Source organism: Stegostoma tigrinum, unplaced genomic scaffold (assembly GCF_030684315.1).
Source record: "Stegostoma tigrinum isolate sSteTig4 unplaced genomic scaffold, sSteTig4.hap1 scaffold_68, whole genome shotgun sequence".
In the NCBI taxonomy this organism is placed as follows: Eukaryota; Metazoa; Chordata; class Chondrichthyes; order Orectolobiformes; family Stegostomatidae; genus Stegostoma; species Stegostoma tigrinum.
The window spans coordinates 205,923-222,648 of NW_026728622.1; the positions used below are offsets into that span (position 1 = coordinate 205,923).

The 16,726-nt window shown below is 52.1% G+C and overlaps 1 long non-coding RNA gene across 2 annotated transcripts in view; it reads right to left on the reverse strand.

Moving 5' to 3' along the window:
• LOC132209153 (uncharacterized) overlaps positions 1 to 16,726 on the reverse strand; it is a 1,475,533-nt gene that overhangs the window by 187,430 nt on the left and 1,271,377 nt on the right. The window contains exons 1-2 of one of the 2 annotated variants that reach the window (XR_009445244.1): positions 13,419 to 13,493; positions 11,784 to 11,920 (exon numbers count right to left, since the gene is read on the reverse strand). The exons of the other annotated variant lie outside the window; for it this stretch is intronic. This is a non-coding gene — a long non-coding RNA (uncharacterized LOC132209153). Of the gene's footprint in view, positions 1 to 11,783; positions 11,921 to 13,418; positions 13,494 to 16,726 lie in introns of those variants that run through there. 2 annotated transcript variants of the gene reach the window in all.

The following is a 16,726-nucleotide window of genomic DNA, read 5'->3' on the forward strand; positions in this document are numbered from 1 at the left end:
CGGGACAAGCTGGGCTGGTTTTGGGATGCAGTGGGGGGAGGGGATGAGTTGGGCTCGTTTTGGGATGCAGTCGGGGAGGGGAGATTTTGAAGCTTGGGAACTTCACATCGATACGATTGGGCTGCAGGGTTCCCAAGCGGAATATGAGTTGCTGTTCCTGCACTCTTTGGGTGGCACCATTGTGGCACTGCAGGAGGCCCACGATGGACAGGTCGTCTGAGGAATGGGAGGGGGAGTTAAAATGGTTCGCGACTGGGAGGTGCTGTTCTTTATTGCAAACCGAGCGGAGGTGTTCTGCAACGCAAACATGAGATTTTTTCCTTCTAGCTTGCACTCACTGGAGCACTGCAGCAAGCCTGAGACAGAGATTTTGGCCAGGGATCATGATGGAGTGCTCAAGTGACAGGCAATTGGAAACCTGGGGCCATTTTTATGGACAGAATATAGGTGTTCTGCCAAGTGGTTGGTCAGTCTGTGTTTCGTCTCCCCGATGCAGAGGGAGACCATATTGTGAGCAGTGAATACAGTAGACTAGATTGAGTGAAGTGTGGGTAAATCGCTGCTTCTCCTGGAAGCCTTGGATAGTGAAGCGGGAGGAAGTAAATGGACAGATATTATGCCTTCTGTGGTGGCATGGAAAGTGCTGTCGGGTAATGGGGAGGTGTTGCGAATGGATAAAGAGTGGACTGAGGTGTCCTGACGGAATGGTCTCTGCGGAAGGCTGACAAGAGAGGGGAGGGGAATATTTGCCTGGTGGTGGAATCTTGTTGGAAATCGTGGCTGATGTTCTTCTAGATGTGGATATTGATGGGTTGGGCTTTGAGGACCAGTGCACATCATCAGGGGTGAGGCCAAAGTGTAGGAGATGGGTTGGACACAGCTGAGAGCTCTGTCAACCACAAACGCAAGGAATACTCAGTTGAGGAAGAATGCAGACATTTCAGAATCCCTCCAACAGAAGACGAAATCATGAGAACAAGTGGATCTGTCTGGACAGTCCTGTTTGAAGATTATGGGAACTAAGACTACGTTGTTTGTGATAAAGGCTATGGTTGAGTGATCATATTCAAACTGAAGAGACCAAGGATGTGAGATTGGAGAATGGGTGGAGAACCATGCCTCGAGAATCCCTCTGCGGGTCTATGCTTGGCTTGGGCTACTATGGTTACCTTGTCCCAGTTTCGTATGAGAGGCGTGATCCTCCACCCATAATGCAGCCAACAAAGAGATACAATTGGACCCCCACATACAAAACCATACAGATCAAAACCCGAAATGACAGTACTCATGGTAACAGACCGGACAGTATAAATTCCAGACAGAGTAGAGTAACATTGTTTCGCTGGAGGCTTTACTGATGATGTCGCACATCATGGTGACGAAACGTCTCAATGAAAACAAGCCAGCTCGGCGAGCAAGTCAACAACCTCAATCAGAGAGCTGGCTGTTTTGAACTACCTTGTTCAAGTGTATCATTTTGGATCTTGAATGTTAAATCTCGCTCCAACACAGGGACGGAGGATTGCTGTTAACAGCTGCAGTATAACTAATTCATATTGAATCATTGTTTTGACCAGTCCAGAGATGTGCAGGTTAGGTGGATTGGGAATGCTGAATTACCCACAGTGCCCACATATGTGTAGGTTAGGTATATTAGCCATGGGAAATGCAGGCTGACAGGGATAGAGTAGGGAATGGGGATGGGTCTGGGTGGGATGCTCTTTGCAAGGTTGCTGCGGACTTGTTGAACTGAATGGCCTGTTTCCACACCAGGGATTCTATAAAACCAGGTTTTACTAAATTAGTGAGAGAGTGAGTTTATCAATTGCTAAATGCAAGAAGTCAGAAGGCACCACAAATACACACAAGTTAGAAACAAGAAATTAGCTCAAAAAACATAACCGTTAAGAGGGATACGGATAGTTCAGCCTTTGGATTGTTTGTGAAGAATAGAAAGTGGGATGTTGTGGCCACTAAGTTGGGCGATCCCCAGAATGCTTATATGAATTCAGCAGTTAATTTTGAGATTCTTGTTGAAATTCTTTTGACCTTGTTTCCTTTTTGACATTGCCCTGCTTTGCAGAGCTCAGAGCAAGAGATTGTCTTTTCTTCTAACCTGCAGCATAGGCCTATGAAATGGCTGTCCTAGAACTGTGACCTCCACAACTCCGTAGACCACACGAGCAGTGTCGCCCAGGAATACACACGATCTGACATTCAAGAACTATTGAGATAACAATACTCAGTGTGGGATTGGAAAAGACAGCATGTACAAACAGAAAACAGCTGTAAATACTGTCAAGAGGTGAAATAAATTTATAGAGCTAAATTAGTGGCTCTTTGCTTACATGCTCATTGTATTCAGAACAAAATCAACAAATTAATAGCACACATACAGGTTGGCGGGCATGATTTGAGAGCTATTACAAAAACATAGTTATAAGGAGATCAACACTGGAGGTAAATGTGCAGGGCGACGTGACATTCCAAAAAGACAGGCAGGAGGGAAACTGACTGTCAGCGATGAAATTACTGTGAGAACAAGAAACGATCTTCGATCGGAAGACGTAGAATCCAATTGTATTTATTTGTTAACGGGAGGAGGACATCACTAGCTACGCAGTGTTTGTTGTCCATCCCTAATTGCCCAGGGGTCAGTTCAGAGTCAATCATATGGCTGTGGGTCTGCAGTCACATGTAGGCCAGACCATGTAAGGATGGCAGTTTCCTTTTCTAAAGGACATCAGTGAACCAGGTGGGTTTTTCTGACATTTGGCAATGGATTCATGGTCATCATGAGATTCTACATTCATGATTTTCTTTTATATTCAATTCAAATTCCACCACCTGCTGTGCTGGGATTTGAACACAGGTCCCCAGAATGTGATCTAAGTCTCTGAATTAACAGTCCAGTAATAATACCACTCGGCCATTTCCTCCCCAATCTTGGAACAAGAAAACCTGTAGCTGACTCCCACATGGGGAAAAACACTGAACCAGGAGCTTCTTCAAACGAGGTGATCGCCTCTTCTTACATTTTAAGATAGCTATGAATTATCAGGACCTTGGGGGAAGCTACTAAATTGGGGGAAGGAGTATCAGGTAGGAGCAGAGCAGTATTAATTGGGAGGAGCTTTTATTGTACATGTCGACATTTGATACGTGGGAGTTATTTAAAGACCTAGTGATCAGCGTTCAGATCTGGCCTATTCCAGGGAAGGAGGAATGACAAGGATGGCAATCTAAGGACATATGGACATAAGAAATAAAGCAGGAGTAGGTCATCTGTCTCTTCCAGCTCGCTCCGCCATTCAATAAGGTCATCGCTGATCTTTTTGCGGACTCAGCTCCACTTACCCTCCCATTCACCAAAATCCTCAATTCCTTTCCTGTTCAAAGATCTATCTGTCTTGGCCTTTAAAACATTCAACCAGGGAACCTCAACTGTTTCACTGGGCAGAGAATTCCACAGATTCACAACCCTTTGGATGAAGAAGCTCATCCTCAACTCAGTCTTCAATCTGTTCACCCTTATTTTGAGGCTGTGCCCCGGAGTTGTACTTTCACCCATCAGTGGAACCAACTTCAGTGCTCCTTTCCTGTGTATTTCTTTCGTAATTTTAAAAGTTGCTATTAGAACATCCCTCATTCTTCGAAGTTTCAGTGAGTGCAATCGTTGTCTCCTCAAACTCTCCCCATACAGCAACATTTTCAATTCTAGAATCAATCTTGTGAAGCTCCTTTGCACCCCCTCCAGTGCCAGTACATCCTTTCTCCAGTGAGGAGACTAAAACGGTACAAACTACTCTACATCAAGCCTCACCAGCACCCTATACAACTGGAGCATCCCCTCCCGATTTTTAAACTGCATCACTCGAGCAATAAAGGACACTATTCCATTTGTTGCCTCAATTACCAGCTGCGTCTGCAAACATTTTGTGCTTCATACACAAGGCTGCCCAGCTGCCTCTGCATAGCAGCATGCTACAATTTTTCACCATTTAAGTAATACTCCATTTTGCCCGAATTGCCACCAAAATGGATAGCCTCACATTTTCCATCATTGCACTCCATCTGCTAGACCCTTGTCCATTCACTTACACTTTCTGTGTCCTTCTGCAGACGTTCATTATCCTCTTCACACTTAACACTAAAATGTGTGGTAGAGTAATCTGTGAACTGTAATAGAACATATAACAACACAGCGCAGAACAGGCCCTTGGGCCCTCCACGTTGCGCCGAGCTGTGAACTAATCTAAGCCCATTCCCCTGCACTACCCCATCGTCAACCATATGCTTATCCAAGGGCTGTTTAAATGCCCCTCATGTGGCTGAGTTAACAACATTGGCAGGCAGAGCATTCCACGCCCTTAACACTCTCTTAGTAAAGAACCTGCCTCTGACATCTGTCTTAAAACCATCACCCCTCAATGTGTAGCTGCACCCCCTTGTACAAGCTGAAGTCATCATCCTCGGAAGAAGACTCTCACTGTCCACCCTATCTAAACCACTGATCATCTTATATTATCTCTATTAAATTCCCTCTTAGCCTCCTTCTCTCCAATGAGAACAGACCCAAGATCCTCAGCCTTTCTTCACAAGACCTTCGCTCCAGACCAGGCAACATCCTGGTAAACCTCCTCTGCACCTGTTCCAACGATTCCGAGGCCGCACTAGTGTTTGTAAGTTGCAGCATGACATCACGTCTCCGGAACTCAATCCTTCGACCATTGCAACCTAACACACCATCAGACTCCTGAACAGCACCATCTACCTGGGTAGCAATTTTCAGGAATCTATGCACATGGACACCAAGATCCCTCTGCTCACCTACACTGTCAAGAATCTTTCCCTTGACTCGGTGTTCTGCCTTCCTATTAGTCCTCCCAAAGTGAATCACCTCACATTTATCCGTATTAATCTCCATTTGCCAACTTTAGGGACAATTCTGCAGTTTATCCAATTCTCCCTACAACATGCAACATTCTTCCACAATGTCCTCCACTCCACCAACTTTAGTGTCATATGCAAACTTGCTAACCCATCCACCAATGCCTGCGTCCAAGTCATTTACACAAATGACAAACAGCAGTGGTCTCACAACAAATCCTTGAGACACACCACTAGTAATCAGACTCCAGGCTGAATATTCTCCATCAACCAGCACTCGTTGCCTTCTTACCGAAAGCCAGTTTCTAATCCAAATGGCTAAATCTCCCTCAATCCTGTGCCTCTGTATTTTCTCCAATAGCCTACCACGGGGAAACTTATCAAAGGCTTTACTGAAGTCCATGTACACCACGCCAACTGCCCGACCCTCATCCACATGTTTGGTCACCTTCTCAAAAAATTCAATGAAGTTTCTGAGACACGACCTGCCCTTGACGTATCCATGTTGACTATCTCCAATCACATTGTTACTTGCTAGATGATTATAAATCCTATCTCTTATAATCCTTTCCAAAATTTTTCCTCCAACACACCCAAGGCTCACAGGTCTATAATTGCCTGGGTCATTCCTACTACCCCTCTTGAACAAGGGCACAACATTTGCAATCCTCCACTCCTCTGGTACGAAACCTGTAGACAATGAGGACTCCAAGATCAAGGCCAAAGGCTCCACCACCTCCCAGGCAATCCTCGGAAAAATCCCATCAGGCCCAGGGGTTTTATCTACCTTCACACTTTGTCGAATTGATAACACTTCCTCCTTACTAACCTTAACCCTTTCAATTCTAGTGCCTCTAACTCAGTCACCTCCTCTACAATATTCTCCTGTCCCTCAGTGAAAACAGATGAGAAATATTCATTTAGCACCTCTCCAATCTCCACAGCGTCCACACACAACTTCCCACTTCTGTCTTGGACTGGCCCTATGCCTACCCCAGACATCCTCTTATTCCTCACATACCTATCGAAAGCTTTCGGGTTCTCCTTTATTTCCCTGCCAATGTCTGCTCATGCACCCTCCTTGCTCTTCTTAACTCTCTCTTTAAATCCTTCCCAGCTAATCTGTAGCTCTCCATCACCTCATCTGAACCATCTGGTCTCATCATCACATCAGCCTCCCTCTTCTGCTTAACAAGAGATACAAGTTTTTTTTCGTTAACCACAGTTCCCTTAGCTTATCGCTTCCTCCCTGCCTGACAGGGACGTGCCTATCAAGAACACGCAATATCTGTTCCTTAAACCAGCTCCACAATTCAATTGTCCCCATCCCCTGCATTTTGCTAACCCATTCTATGCCTCCTAAGTCTTGACTCATCACCTTATAAGGGAGGAATGGAGAAGCCGATAGTGAAGAGGACGATCAGAGGTTACAGCAGAACATAGATAGACTGGAGAGTTGGGAAGATAAATGGCAGATGGAGTTCAATCCAGGCAAACGCGAGGTGATGCATTTTGGAAGATCACATTCAAGGACAAACTATACAGTAAATGGGGAAAATTGATGAACAGAGAGATCTGGGCGTTCAGGTCCAGTGTTCCCTGAAGGTGACAATACAGGTCAATAGGGTGGTCAAGGCGGCATATGGCATTGGACGGGGTATTGAGTACAAGAGTTGGCAGGTCATGTTGCAGTTGTATCGGACTTTGGTTCGGCCACATTTACAGTACTGTGTCCATTACCAAAAGGACATGAACGCTTTGGACAGGGTACAGAGGAGGTTCACCAGGATGTTGCCTGGTAAGGAGGGTGCTAGCTACAAAGAGAGGTTGAGTAGATTAGGATTATTTTCATGAGAAAGATGGAGATTGGGGGGGACCTGATTGAGGTCGACAAAATCATGAGGGTATAGACAGGGTGAACAGCAAAAAGCTTTTGCCACCCAGAGCGGAGGACTCAATTACTAGGGGTCATGAGTTTAAAGTGAGAGGAGGAAAATTTAGGGGAGATATGCATGGAAAGTTCTTTACAGAGAGGTTGGTGGGCACCTGGAACGCATTGCCAGTGGAGGTGGGCGACGCAGACACATTAGCATCTTTTAAGATATATTTGGACAGGTACACGGACGGGCAGGGAGCAAATGGACACAGACCGTAGGCAAACAGGTGAGAGGTTAGACAGAGGATCTTGATCGGCGCAGGCTTGGAGGGCAAAAGGGCCTGTTCGTGTGCTGTAATTTGCTTTGTTGTTTTGACTGACTGGAGGGAAGGAGGAATGGATCGCTGGAGGGAGGGAGGGAGGGAGGGAGGAATGGATGGATGAATGGACGGGGCAAGGAGCAGGAGGACGGGGTGGGGGGGGTGGGGGAAGGAGAAGGAGGACGGGGGTGGGGAAGGAGGAGGAGGACGGGGGAGGAGAGAGAAGGAGGGCGGCGGCCGGGCGGTGGGGGGGGGGGAAGGAGGAGGAGGAGGGCCGGGGTCGGGGGGGAAGGAGGAGGAGGAGGACCGGGGAGGGGGGGGGAGGAGGAGGAGGACGACCGGGGGGGGGGGGGGGGAGGAGGAGGACGACGGTTGGGGGGGGGAAGGAGGAGGACGACGGTGGGGGGGGGGGAAAGGGGGAGGACGACGGTGGGGGGGGAGAAGGAGGAGGACGACGGTGGGGGGGGAGAAGGAGGAGGACGACGACGGTGGGGGGAGGAGGAGGAGGACCGGGGGGGGGGGGGGGGAAAGGAGGAGGACGACGGTGGGGGGGGGGAAGGAGGAGGACGACGGTGGGGGGGGGGAAAGGGGGAGGACGACGGTGGGGGGGGAGAAGGAGGAGGACGACGGTGGGGGGGGAGAAGGAGGAGGACGACGGTGGGGGGGGAAAAGGAGGAGGACGACGACGGTGGGGGGGGGAGGAGGAGGACGACGGTGGGGGGGGAAGGAGGAGGACGACGGTGGGGGGGGGGGAAGGAGGAGGACGACGGTGGCGGGGGGGGAAGGAGGAGGACGACGGGGGAAGAAGGAGAAGAAGGACGGTGGGGAAGGGGAAGGAGAAGGACGACGGTGGGGAAGGGGAAGGAGAAGGAGGACGGTGGGGAAGGGGAAGGAGAAGGAGGACGGTGGGGAAGGAGGAGGAGGAGCGGGGAGTGGGGGGGGAGGAGTTGAACACAGCAGACATCCTGACATCAGCTTCCCTGGCCTCTGATGCTGCATGTCCTGCTGTGTTCATGCTCACGAACACCTCGTTACCTCCCATTCTCTTTTGTTTGTGTTTTCTTGCTCTTCCTCCCTCCCTCTGATTCTCACCCCCTCTCTCACCTCTGCTGGCCCTAATTTCACTCCCTTGTCATGCTCCTTTATTTCCATCTTTCTGTCCCTTTTCTCTCTCCCACCACAAATTCACTCTCTCTCACTCTGGCTTTATGAACAGGGGGAGAGAGTACAAGAGGAAAGGAAACCAAAGCACACAGTGCCTTCGGCTGAGAGGGAAATTAAGAACTGCCAGAGATTTTCCAAACCGTGACACAGGAGTTGCCTCTCTCACTCTCTCTCGACAGTCTCTGTCACTGCCTCACCCAACCCCACACCCATTCGCGTCCCATGGTGACTCTCCACAAACCCACCTCCGGGTAGAAATGCAAACACAAGTTACTGGAAATGCTCAGCATCTGTGAAGAAAAAGTACCGAGGTAGCATTTTGGGTGCGATGACCCTTTCTCTCCGAGCTCCGGCTAGAAATGCTCCAGCCTCTGGGACAGGGTCCCCTTGTAGTCGGAGAGCTGCGGGTCGATCTCGGCTGTTCGCTTGGCGCAGGGCATCAAGAGCTCCCCTCAGCCCCAGGAAGGGATATGTTCACCCCCTAACCTTATACTGACAGTGGTTGTGTTCTTCCCTCATCCCCGGGAGCCCCTCTTGCCTTCTCACCTGGTCGTCGGAGTGCTATTCGGCTACGGAGGGCGGTGCGACAAAGAGCCCACTTCCCACAGCCGCGGGGGAAGGGGGCATCCCTTCTCTCCTCAACCTCCTCCCATCTCATCTTGTGGCAGTGGCTGTTCGGCTGCAGAAAGCAGCGCTGCCCGTGACCCCAAACCTCCCGACAACACCCCTCTCCGAACCCAACCCCCACCACGACCCTTTTGCAGTAGCTGTAGGCCACTCAGTCACAGGGCTGTACGATAGTGACTCTCCCCATGTCCCCTCGCTTCCAGGACGGCTATCCTCCAACGCCTACCCCATCCCATCCCACTCCTTCCCTTTACCTTGTAGTCGGAGAGCTGTAGGCAGTTCTGCTACGGAAACCCGCGCAGGGCTGTATAATAGACACCCTCCCAATGTCCCCAGCCTTCCCCTCACCCGGGGAGGGGTATTCTCACCCCCAAAACATACATTCCCAACCCCTCGCTTTGTGATAGGAGCGGCGCAGGGTGTGAAACAGGGATCGTGCTCATGTCCCCAGTCCTCCCTTCACCCCAAACCCCGCTGTGACCTTGCAGTCGGAGATTGTTGTCGGCTGCTCAGCCACGGAAGGCGTCGCGTAACGCGGCCAGGTACTCGGGGAGCGCAGGCTCGGTGCCAGGCAGCTGTTCAGGCAGGTAGCTGTGCCCAGGAGCCGGGCAAAGAGGCCTTCTCCCACCTCAGATCCCCGCTCCTGGCAAAGGCGGCGCAGGGCCGAGCCAATGAGCAGCGAGCGCTCCAGCAGCCCGGATGCCTGCTCCTAGCCCGGTGGTCATGCTGGAGGCCGCTGGAGAACAGGGGGTTGTAGGGGTCCAGGAGCGTGGTGCGATGATCCCCACTGCCGAAACCCTGGGTCCTCAGCCCCTCCCGGGAAAAGGGATCCAGACAGCGGACTCGTCGCCGAGGGAGAGGGGGAAAAAGGCGTGAGTAGGAACAGGAGAGGAAGGGGATTGACTGCGAGGGAGAAAGAGACAGAGTGTGTGTGAGAGAGAGAGGGGATTAGAAATGCAGTCTGATTGTGGATGGGTTGGGTTTAAACAGAGATTTTTAAACTTTGTTCGAACGAAACCCAGAACGCTGCCTGCTGAGCGAGTGGAGAGGCTCGGACAGAGAGGAAGAGAGACACAGGGAAAGATAGGGGGGCGGGGGAGAGGGGGCAGAGAGAGGTCACAGGGAGAGACGGAGAGACAGGGGAGAGAGAACGGCAGAAGCACACACAGAGGGAGGCAGAGACAAGAGGAGAGACAGAGGGGCGCACACACACACAGACCAAAGAGACAGAGAAGTGCACAGCGAAGTGGCAGAGACAAGACAACAGAGAGAGAGATACAGAGACATAGAGTGAGGCACACACAGAGAGATGGAGAGACAGAGATTGTGTGTGTGGGGCAGGGGGTGGGTTTGGAGAAAATGGGAGAGAGAGAGAAAGAGGCAGAGTCGTAGAGTTGTACAGCAGTGAAACAGACCCTTCAGTCCAACTCCTCCATGCCGACCGGGGGGCCGGGGCCCGTGGGCGCGACAGGGCTGCGGGGGGCCGGGGCCCGTGGGCGGGACAGGGCTGCGGGGGGCCGGGGCCCGTGGGCGGGACAGGGCTGCGGGGGGCCGGGGCCCGTGGGCGGGACAGGGCCGCGGGGGGCCGTCCCTCTGAGGGGGAAAGGGCTGCGGGGGCGGGTCAGGACTGCGGGGGCAAATCGCCGTGAGCGGGTCAGGACTGCGGGGGCAAATCGCCGTGAGCGGGCCAGTGCTGCGGGGGCAGGTCCCCGTGATCAGGACTGTACTGCGGGGGCCGGTCCCCCGAGCGGGATAGGGCTGCAGGGGGCCCGTCCCCGTGAGCAGGACAGGGCTGCAGGGGGCAAATCGCAGTGAGCGGGACAGGGCTGCGGGGGCCGGTCGCCGCCAGCGGGAGAGGGCTGCGGAGGCAAATCGCCGTGAGTGGGAGAGGGCTGCGGGGGCCGGTCCCTGTGAGCGTCTCAGAAATGCAGGGGCAAGTTGATCCGGTGAATTCAAGTATGAAATTACATGAAAGACAGCAATGAATTTAAAGCATCAAGAGGAAAGAGATTTGGAATCCAGCATTCGTTCATGGGGATGGAGCAGCGCTTGGAATATTGCCTTCAGTTCTGGTCGCTTCATTACAGGGAGGATGTGGAAGCTTTAGAGAGGGTGCAGAGGAGATTTAGCAGGATGCTGCATAGAATGGACGGCAGGTCTTATGAGGAAGGGTTGAGGGGGCGAGGACTTTTTTCATTGGAGCAAAGAAGAATGAGAGGTGACTTGATAGAGGTATACAAGATGATGAGAGGCATAGCTGGAGTGGATAGTCAGAGATTTTTTCCCAGAGCAGAAATGACTATCACGAGGGGGAGAAATTTTAAGGTGACTGGAGGAAGGAACAGGGGAGATGTCAGACCTAAGTTCTTTACACAGAGAGTGGCGGGTGTGTGGAATGCGCTGCTGGCAGTGGTAATGGAGTCAGATACATTTGGAGGCTTTTAAGCGACTCTTGGATAGGCACATGAAGGACAGTAAAATGAACGGTATGCAGGGTAGTTTGATCTTAATGGGATAATAGGACGGCACAACATCGTGGGCCGAAGGGCCTGTACTGTTCTTTGTTCTATGTTCAGCCAAAGGCTCTTTTCAGGAGAGAGTAATTGATTGTAGTTTTTAAAGACAGAACTGGAGGACAGAGAAAGATATCAAGGAAGGTTGCACGTTAGTGACAGTACCAACAAGTCCTCAGCAAATGTACTCTCTGAGGAACTACACTGTTTTGAAGGCGAGAGGACCAATGATATCAGTTAAGCCCCCCTTGTTTTTGTATTGTGTACTTCTGACATATGCGCAAATGGACAACCTCACTCTCCTGCAAAGCTGCAGAATGAATAATGCTGCAATATTTGTCAACTCCCAAATGGGCATTGATACATTCGTAAATCTCACATCAATAAACTTACGTCTCAAGGGTCTCGCCTTCTAGAACTGTTTGTACTGGTAAATAACCCAAGCGAGGATGTTTGGCAAAGTATTTCTTTGATCTGAACTTATTTTTCAGCACCTTGCTAAAATCACGCACATCTTCACCTGATGTTGTCTAAAAATGTAAAATAAATCAAATTCAGTTAAGAATTAATAATGAACCAATCTACTCAACTCACTCTATAATCCATGCTATCGCTGCTAAATGTCTTTGAGGATGTAAAATTAAAGAGTCTGCAATTAGAACATAGAACATAGAACAGTACAGCACAGAACAGGCCCTTCAGCCCACAATGTTGTGCCGACCATTGATCCTCATGGATGCACCCTCAAATTTCTGTGACCATATGCATGTCCAGCAGTCTCTTAAATGACCCCAATGACCTTGCTTCCACAACTGCTGCTGGCAACGCATTCCATGCTCTCACAACTCTCTGCGTAAAGAGATCTCATCTGAGGGAAAATTCTGAGGGATAAAGTCGCTATCTTTCTGTAAGATTATGATAAAGGTTAGATATGTCTGAATGTGAGTTTCGAACAATTAAGCTTGAGTTTCATAGAGTCATACAGCATGAAAAAAGATCCTTTGGTCCAACCAGTCTATGCTGATCACAATCCCAAACTCAACTAGTTCCACCTGCCTGTGCTTGGCCGATATCTCTCCAAACATTTCTATCATCTTTCTATCTTCTAGCTACAACATCACCTGAACAGAATTCTCCATCTTGTGGTCAAATACTAAAACTATACAATTAAGTAATTTCAAATGATTCACATCAGTGGCCTTTCTGGTTGAATTGCTAATTATTTTAACAACAGTGCATTTTTTGTCCAATTATGCCATGTATAATTACTGATCCAAAATTCATCTCATTGGGTTTCATTTTTTTGGTTTTTTGTATTGAGTCAAAGATGAGATCAATACAGGGGGGGAGAAGGGCGCCGCACGAGGGGGGGAGAAGGGCGCCGCACGAGGGGGGGAGAAGGGCGCCGCACGAGGGGGGGGGAAGGGCGCAGGACGAGGGGGGGGGAAGGGAGCAGGACGAGGGGGGGGGAAGGGAGCAGGACGAGGGGGGGGGGAAGGGAGCAGGACGGGGGGGGGGAAGGGAGCAGGACGGGGGGGGGGAAGGGAGCAGGACGAGGGGGGGGAAGGGAGCAGGACGAGGGGGGGGAAAGGGAGCAGGACGAGGGGGGGGAAAGGGAGCAGGACGAGGGGGGGGGAAGGGAGCAGGACGGGGGGGGGGGGAAGGAGCAGGACGAGGTGGGGGCGTAAGGAGGAAGGGAAATGAACACAGCAGACAGGCTGACATCACCTCGACACCCAGAATATTCAGACCCTAGATAAGCGTTTCTCCCTGCGACTCCTGAAACAGACACTCGCAGCCATGCGCCGGCACCTCCACACACTGCAATCCAGCCTGCCCCAGCTCAGAGCCTCCCTCTCCCAGACCTGCAAAGGACCCCTGCTGTTTTTTATCCGCCGCAGGTTCCACAGACTGAACACCCAGTTCCACTCAGCTTTACTGGACACCAAAAATCGTAAGTACAACCAACTCACGGGCCACTGCCACCCACAAGAGGATTCCTGCGCCTCCCAAATCCCGAGTCTGTACCTGCCCCGCCGCCATTGACCATGAAGACACGGCCGGAGACCCCACCGATGACGTCACATCCGCCTCCGCTGGCGACACCACTTCCAGAACCGCTGCTGCACTCACCACCTCCACTTCCACAGGTACAACACCTCACACACCACCCTCACCGCAGCTGCTGCCGCCTCCCCCGATACACCAACCGCCGACGGAACCCCGCCCACGGCCGACGACCTCATCGCTCCGCCCACAGCCTCCACAGCCAGCAACCCCAGAGGAGACAGCCACACTGAGCCCTGCCACATGTTCGCCGTCTCCCCAGACCTCCCACTGACTGAGGACGAACGGTCAGTCCTCAGTAGGGGGCTCACCTTTGTCCCCGTACAACCACAAATCAACCAATACCAGTCACGATTGGACATAGAGCAGTTTTTCCGCCATCTTCGCATCCACGCCTACTTCTTCAACCGGGAGCCTAAAACTCCCTCCACTGACCCCTTCACCCTCTTCCAACACAAGTCCTCCTCCTGGACACCACCCCCAGGCCTCCTAACCTCCCTCGACCTCTTCATCTCCAACTGCCGTCGAGACATTAACCGCCTCAATCTCTTCACCCCTCTCACCCACTCCAACATCTCCCCTGAAGAACGGGCAGCCCTCCGCTCCAACCCCAACCTCACCATCAAACCCGCAGACAACGGTGGCGTAGTGGTAGTATGGCGCACTGACCTCTACATCGACGAGGCCGGACGCCAACGCTCTGACACCACCTCCTACTGCCCCCTCGCTCATGACCCCACACCCGAGCACCAAACCATCATCTCCAACACCATTCATGACCTCATCACCTCTGGGGACCTCCCACCCACAGCCTCCAACCTCACTGTTCCCCAACCCCGCATGGCCCGTTTCTATCTCCTTCCCAAAATCCACAAACCTGCCTGCCCTGGTCGACCCATCGTCTCAGCCTGTTCCTGCCCCACCGAACTCATCTCCACCTATCTGGACTCCATTTTCTCCCCTTTGGTCCAGGAACTCCCTACCTACGTCCGTGACACCACCCACGCCCTCCACCTCCTCCAGGATGTCAAATTCCCTGGCCCCCAACACCTCATCTTCACCATGGACGTCCAGTCCCTATACACCTGCATTCTGCATGCAGATGGCCTCCAGGCCCTCCGCTTCTTCCTGTCCCGCAGGCCCGACCAGTCCCCCTCCCCCGACACCCTCATCGGCCTAGCCGAACTCGTCCTCACCCTCAACAACTTCTCTTTTGACTCCTCCCACTTCCGACAGACTAAGGGGGTGGCCATGGGCAGCCGCATGGGCCCCAGCTATGCCTGCCTCTTTGTAGGTTACGTGGAACAGTCCCTCTTCCGCACCTACACAGGACCCAAACCCCACCTTTTCCTCCGGTACACTGATGACTGTATCGGCGCCGCCTCTTGCTCCCCAGAGGAGCTCGAACAGTTCATCCACTTCACCAACACCTTCCACCCCAACCTTCAGTTCACCTGGGCCATCTCCAGCACATCCCTCACCTTCCTGGACCTCTCAGTCTCCATCTCAGGCAACCAGCTTGTAACTGATGTCCATTTCAAGCCCACCGACTCCCACAGCTACCTAGAATACACCTCCTCCCACCCACCCTCCTGCAAAAATTCCATCCCATATTCCCAATTCCTCCGCCTCCGCCGCATCTGCTCCCACAATAAGACATTCCACTCCCGCACATCCCAGAGGTCCAAGTTCTTCAAGGAGCGCAACTTTCCCCCCACAGTGATCGAGAACGCCCGTGACCGCGTCTCCCGTATTTCCCGCAACACATCCCTCACACCCCGCCCCCGCCACAACCGCCCAAAGAGGATACCCCTCGTTCTCACACACCACCCCACCAACCTCCGGATACAACGCATCATCCTCGGACACTTCCGCCATCTACAATCCGACCCCGCCACCCAAGACATTTTTCCATCCCCACCCCTGTCTGCCTTCCGGAGAGACCACTCTCTCCATGACTCCCTTGTTCGCTCCACACTGCCCTCCAACCCCACCACACCCGGCACCTTCCCCTGCAACCACAGGAAATGCTACACTTGCCCCCACACCACCTCCCTCACCCCTATCCCAGGCCCCAAGATGACATTCCACATTAAGCAGAGGTTCACCTGCACATCTGTCAATGTGGTATACTGCATCCACTGTACCCGGTGTGGCTTCCTCTACATTGGGGAAACCAAGCGGAGGCTTGGGGACCACTTTGCAGAACACCTCCGCTCAGTTCGCAACAAACAACTGCACCTCCCAGTCGCAAACCATTTCCACTCCCCCTCCCATTCTTTAGATGACATGTCCATCATGGGCCTCCTGCACTGCCACAATGATACCAGCCACCCGAAGGTTGCAGGAACAGCAACTCATATTCCGCCTGGGAACCCTGCAGCCTAATGGTATCAATGTGGACTTCACCAGTTTCAAAATCTCCCCTTCCCCCACCGCATCCCTAAACCAGCCCAGTTCTTCCCCTCCCCCCACTGCACCACACAACCAGCCCAGCTCTTCCCCTCCACCCACTGCATCCCAAAACCAGTCCAACCTGTCTCTGCCTCCCTAACCTGTTCTTCCTCTCACCCATCCCTTCCTCCCACCCCAAGCCGCACCCCCATCGACCTACTAACCTCATCCCACCTCCTTGACCTGTCCGTCTTCCCAGGACTGACCTATCCCCTCCCTACCTCCCAACCTATACTCTCTCCACCTATCTTCTTTTCTCTCCATCTTCGGTCCGCCTCCCCCTCTCTCCCTATTTATTCCAGAACCCTCACCCCATCCCCCTCTCTGATGAAGGGTCTAGGCCCGAAACGTCAGCTTTTGTGCTCCTGAGATGCTGCTTGGTCTGCTGTGTTCATCCAGCCTCACATTTTATTATCTTGGATTCTCCAGCATCTGCAGTTCCCATCATCTCTGACATCAGCTTCCCTGAGCCTCTGATGCTGCTTGTCCTGCTGTGTTCATCCACATCAACACCTTGTTACCCCCCATTCTCCTTTGTTTGTGTTTTCTTGCTCTTCCTCCCTCCCTCTGATTCTCTCCCCCTCTCTCACCTCTGCTGGCTCTAATTTCACTCCCTTGTCATGTTCCCTTATTTCCATCTTTCTGTCCCTTCTCTCTCTCTCTCCGCCCACAAACTCACTCTGGCTTTATTCACAGGGGGAGAGAGTACAAGAGGAAAGGAAACCAAAGCACGCAGCGCCTTCAGCTGAGAGAGAAATGAAGAAATGCCGGAGATTTTCCAAACCCTGACGCAGGGGTTGCCTCTCTCTCTCTCG